Raw genomic sequence first — 6,000 nt, 5'->3', positions numbered from 1 at the left:
ATCTTTGCAACGAGTATTAGAGTGTCGGTGAGTGTCGAGAAGTGTCGGACACGACACGTCAAGATTTTTGAAGTGTCGGTGCGTCATAGCTAATTATCATAATTCCCACATAAATAATTTTATTACACATTTGAGAACATATATCACATATAATTACTAGCCAAGGTACGAAGAAATACTCCTAGTTTTATTTTTCGACAATATAACATTTCCTAGTTGATTACTAGAAAAATAAAGAAAAGAAACAACCATAAAATCTTTTTAAGAAACCAAAAATATAAATAGTAGAAGCAAGCTTCTTGGTCATGCTTTTCTAGTCAATGATATGGTGATGTTGGTGAACTCTGTTTTCTCCTTGGACATACGATCAGTCAAGATTTCTCGGTAGCGGCTAAAAACCTCATCAATGATAGCTTCACCAAAGTGGGTAACCAACAGAGGTTCAGTCACAGCCCTCATTAACTGTGCGACATTGTATCCACCATCACTGTGATTCTGATATTTCAGATTCAAAGTCAAAAGCGTTCCAGTTATAAAAAGGGTTCCAATTCACTTCAAACACATCTAGGCGATTGATGGTGAACGATCCTTCTTTAAGAACTTCCAATTTCACTTCATATGGGGATGGATAATAGTTAGGGATGTTGAATGTTTCTAGTTGCTCTTCTTTTATTTTTCCCTACAGTAAAAAGATTCATATTCATTTTACCAAATTTATTTGTTACAGAAGACAATTAATATTAAAACACTATAATTTAAGTCACAACTTTTATAAGATGAATCAAAGGCCGCAATCGATCAGTTTTGAGAATTTAAGTGTGAAAAATATATATTCTAACAGATATAATTTTTTGGGTCACATTTATTAATTAATTATTAGTTCTAATAAATTGTAATTGTTAAATTGACAGAAATTAATGGTTAATATTTATTGTCAAACTTTTTAGTTTGACACGTGTCAAATGATCATGTCCCACGCGCGTGCGCGTACTTACACACACATGTGTGTGTGTAGAGAAAGATAGGATCCTTTCATACCGGTGTCAAATTAAAAAGTTTGACATCAAATCTTAACGGTTGATTTCTGTCAATCTAACAGTTATAATTTATTGAGAATTAACAAATATATAATAAGTGTGACCCAATGAATTATAACCATTAAATTCATGAAATCAATGGTTAAAATTTAATGTCAAAGGATCTGACCCTATATATAAGGTAGGTTATCTTACACTAATGTAAAATAAGAAATTTTGCAATCATTTGTTGTCATTAATCATCTTGTATTCCAAGGCTCACAAAACCAAAATATAAAATTATTAAGTGATCAGATTAACTACTAAAATTAAAAGTGTAACTTATAAAATGACATTGAACCTATATATATATATATATATGAGGTAGGATCCTTTGACACCAGTGTCAAATTTGAAGTTTGACACCTCATCTGATAACTGTTAGGTCAAAAAAGATCAATGATGTCACATGCTTACAAATCAGAGTCGTTGATCTTTTTTGATCTAACGGCTATCAGATGAGGTGTCAAACTTCAAATTTGACACTCGTGTCTATAAATCCTACCTCATATATATATATATATATATATATATATATATATATATATATATATATATATATATATATATATATATATATAGGAGTGATATTCTTACTACGAAAAAATATCCCTAACAACACGAGAGTATATTTTCCATATATATATATATATATACACGTGTGTGTGTTTGTGTGTTGTTTATGCATAGTACAATTACTCTTTTTTTATTTAGTGTTATAATATCATCAAATGATAAAACAATCAATTCATGTATAATCCTCCAAGTAAATTTATGTTTCAAAGAACAATTGAAGAGCATATTAAAAGATTCGGATGTTAAATATTCGGGTTAAGATTAGTCAAAATATGAGATTGATGTAGTTATAAAAAGTTAAATAAATGACAGACGATTTAGAATGTGTACCTGCAAGACCATATCATTAAGAGCTGCAGCCATAAGTTCCCAAATGTAGCAACATTCCTTGGCAGATGGATCGTCGCTTCTTCTTCCCATAAATGTTAGAACCATGCGACCCCCTTCAACTAGTTCCTCTGCTCGACACTTTAGAAAAAGATAGAAATCTCTTTGAAATTGCTCGTAGTAAGCCTTGAGGACGTTTGAGGGGCTTGTGCTGGCCATGTAAATGTTGCCCTTATTTTTCTCTAAACCCTCGGGAACCTAATTAATCACCATTAAACAAAAATTATTTATATTCCACTAATCTATTGTTGCAGATTAATTAAAGAGAAAAGGTCTGTTTCTGCAGTAGAAAATTAATTAACCCCACATACAAATACCAATCAGAATAAGAAAAAAGAGTTAACAAATACATATATATATATATATATATATATATATATATATATATATATATATATACCTTAGATAGCCATTGAAGGCTGTAAGAGGAATGGACAAAATGCAAACTTCGATTATGAAAAACTCTGCCATAGAAAGAACCAGGAACACCATAGAAGTAGCATGGACCAATCCCAGTTTCGATTTCATCACGTAGTTTCTCTTTGAAGCTGTCAAGGGACTTAAAGAGGTTGGTGAAGTCGTTTCCTGGGAGATCATTCATAAAAACCTTGTATTCAGGAGATTTATGTTTCAGCTGTCGGCAAAGATTCTCCACAGCCTTAATAATGTCTGAAATCACAAGCAAAGTGTTTGGTCCAGAAGAGCAACCCAAGTCTGCAATTGCCAGGCTTCTCGGTAGTGCATGTGCTGCTATAGAGGGTAGTTATGGCTTCTTCTATTAACGGCTTTGTCAAAGAAATCACCTTTTGCTATATATATAACCAATGACAGAGTTAGTACGCATTTATATTACTACCATGCAGTCTATCTCAGTTCAGTTATATGACCTTTGTTTGTGTTATGGAATTGGGTGATAAATATGAAGACACAAAAGCATGATATGTTATATGTAATTATACCTGAACTAAGGAGTTGTTTGCATAGCTTGCTTCTCCAACTCCTCCATTCATGTGTAGTACCTGTCCGTCTTTCATTCTTGTTTCTTTAGTCTTTGTTTCACTATTTCTCAGTCTTATGCTTTTGTGCTTTCTCCCGTTTAATCAAAGCCCGTAGCACACTATATTTATAGATGTAAAAGCAATTTATTTTTATTTTTTAACTTTTGTCTATGGATATCCCATTTAAATTGATCGGCCATTTCTTTAACCAAATGGGTCCACTTGTTAATTATCACAAATATATAAAAACAAAGCTAATACTTTGTGTGTTCTAAGAGTGTAAATGGATCGGACGTTGGGGTTTATGACCTGATCTACCTCGGATCAATTTTGTATATTACAACTAGTAAAATAAAATATATCCAAACCTTATAAAAAAATCTATTTAAAAAATAGAACATAGACTTTCTTTTATAATACTTTACCTATATGCATACCGGTTAGCTTATATCATATTATTTATTTTAAATAAAATTTTTATTCAAATAATTTTTTATAATAAAATAATATCATTTTCATTATTTTTTTAATTCTTGAATGTCTAATAGACTTAAATAGGCAACTGGCCTAGGCCATTCCTTTTATTTTTAAATATAAGTCACGTCCGACTTATAATTTGGCCTTCACAACGCTAACAAACCAAGATATGCTTAAAATATTATACACAAGCCTGACTTATTTAAGACAAAGTCTGACCAAGCCTAACTCATTTACACCCATACGTTATATGCATACGAAAAATCATTCCAAATACTTATATATATATGACAAAAAAATCATAATATTATAATTCAAATAAATAATTATGACATTAATGCTATTTTCAATTTGATTATGGAAATGATGCATCCTGTTGCGCACCAAGTTTATGCGTAACTAGTTGTATACTTTAAAATTCCCACCCCACCCCCACAATCTAATGCCGAAGCAGTAACCAATTGGTTAAACAAAAAGAAAGAACGAAACAAGAATTGCGAGAAAATACTTTTCTCTTTTCTTAATTTTATTTAACCAAAAATAACCTCCTAACAATAGGGTTCTTCGAGCCTTAAATAGGCAAAATAAAAATAACAAAAAAAGTAAAGAACTATAATCATGCGCAATCAAAGGAGATAACACACAATCAACGCACACTCAAATGTAATCTAAAAATAACAAAAAGAAAAATAATTAACAATTATTGAAAAACCTTAAACTATAGAATAAATTATAGAAAAGTCCAATCAAAAAATCAGTCAACTCGGATGCATCACAATCTCTATGTACAACTTCTCTCTTAACTCTCTCACTCAAATAAGTCTTATAACACTCTTTTCGAAATTGTAAATTATAGTAGTAAGTATTAGTGACTTAGGATAGAGTAGTGATATTTATATATACGTAGGTTACTACTGACAATTAGGAACAGTGACCAATTTGCCACTGTTCATCATAAAATTTACCAGAATGCCACACGCACATTAAAATTTCCCAAACTGCCACGCAGGCTAATTCGCTACACAGTGCAGCGAATTAGGCCTGATGATGTGTCACGTCCTCAGTGGTCCACGTATTTCGCTACACAGGGTAGCGAAATACGTGGTCAAAAGGTCAGCCCTGCCAGGCAACTTTTGGACACGTGTCAAGCCACCCGTATTTCGCTAGTCTGTGTAGCGAAATACGTGGCAACAGTCACCTGCTGCCCTGCGCATGTCAGACACGTGGCAGCATGGCACTAATTCGCTGCCTTGGGTAGCGAATTAGGTGCAAATTTTTTGCTATATAAACCCTTCCGTCCCCACCCCCTCCCCCCACCAATTTCTCTCATCTTCTCCCTCACTCTCTCTCTCTCTCTAAGTGCATTCTCTCTCTACAAGGTTAGTAATTTGTTTTATTGCTTTTATAATATGTTTGTTTCATTAATTATGTTTTTTTTTATAAATATGTTATATTATTTAGTGTTTAGGCATGAAACTTTAGGTTAGTAAATATGTTATATTATTTAGTGTTTAGGCTTGAAACTTTAGGTTAGTAAATATGTTGTAGTATTTAGTGTTGATACTTGAAACTTTAGGTTAGTGAATGTGATATATTATTTAATGTTGATATTTCCAACCTTAGACTAGTAAATGTGATAATTTTAAATCATGCAAAAATGATTAGGCGTAATTTATTTAATTTATTATTTAAGCTTTAATACATGTGTAATGTTATTTAATTTTGGTTTTTGAAACCTTAGGCTAGTAAAATGTGTTAATGAATTCCATGCTATAATGCTTAGGCTAATATAAATAAAAAATTTTATTTATGCTGTAATATTTTGTGATTAGGTTTACATAATTAAAAAATTTGCACAAAATATATAAACGTTAATAATTTATAAATTTAGATTTTGGGTTTAGGGTTTTAAAACCTTAGGCTAGTAAAATGTGTTAATATTATTTAATGTTGGTATTTGAGCCATTAGGTTAATAAATGTGTTAATTCTTGGTAATAGCATAAATGACTTTGGTTAGGTCTACATAATTAATTTTTTTTATTATTTTATAAACGTTAATAATTTAGAATATTGTTTAATTCTTAAAATTTTGAAACCTTAGGTTGGAAATTATGTGAATCTATTAAGTTATAAAATCGTAGGTTTAAATAATTTAATTTATTATTTATGTTTTAATACTTATTTCATTGTTAGTTACTGTTGATCTTAGACACGATAGATTATCAATTTATTTTAATTTAGTTAAAGCAGTAACTTAAATGGAGAAAGACCTTTGAATTGTGCTTTTATTAATTTTATTTATTTAGCCAAATATTCATGAATTTTTGGTTGATGATTATTAATTTAATTGTTTAGGATTAATTTATTTAGATATGGAGCATGATGAGGCACCTCGTCCTGGGTCTCCACGCAGCGTGATTGACTCTGGGCCTTCAGACAAGACTCTCCTAACTTTACATGAGAAACATATATCCACACATGTGTG

The 6,000-nt window shown here is 31.0% G+C and overlaps 1 pseudogene; it reads right to left on the bottom strand.

Annotated features, from left to right (window-relative positions):
- Positions 1 to 290: 290 nt before the first annotated feature.
- LOC133296245 (S-adenosyl-L-methionine:benzoic acid/salicylic acid carboxyl methyltransferase 3-like) lies at positions 291 to 3,073 on the bottom strand (annotated as a pseudogene).
- Positions 3,074 to 6,000: the final 2,927 nt, after the last annotated feature.

This window comes from Gastrolobium bilobum, unplaced genomic scaffold (assembly GCF_033153095.1).
Source record: "Gastrolobium bilobum isolate Gb01-03AN ecotype WA unplaced genomic scaffold, APGP_CSIRO_Gbil_v1 utg3726, whole genome shotgun sequence".
In the NCBI taxonomy this organism is placed as follows: domain Eukaryota; kingdom Viridiplantae; phylum Streptophyta; class Magnoliopsida; order Fabales; family Fabaceae; genus Gastrolobium; species Gastrolobium bilobum.
This window is presented reverse-complemented; position numbering and strand designations above follow the sequence as displayed.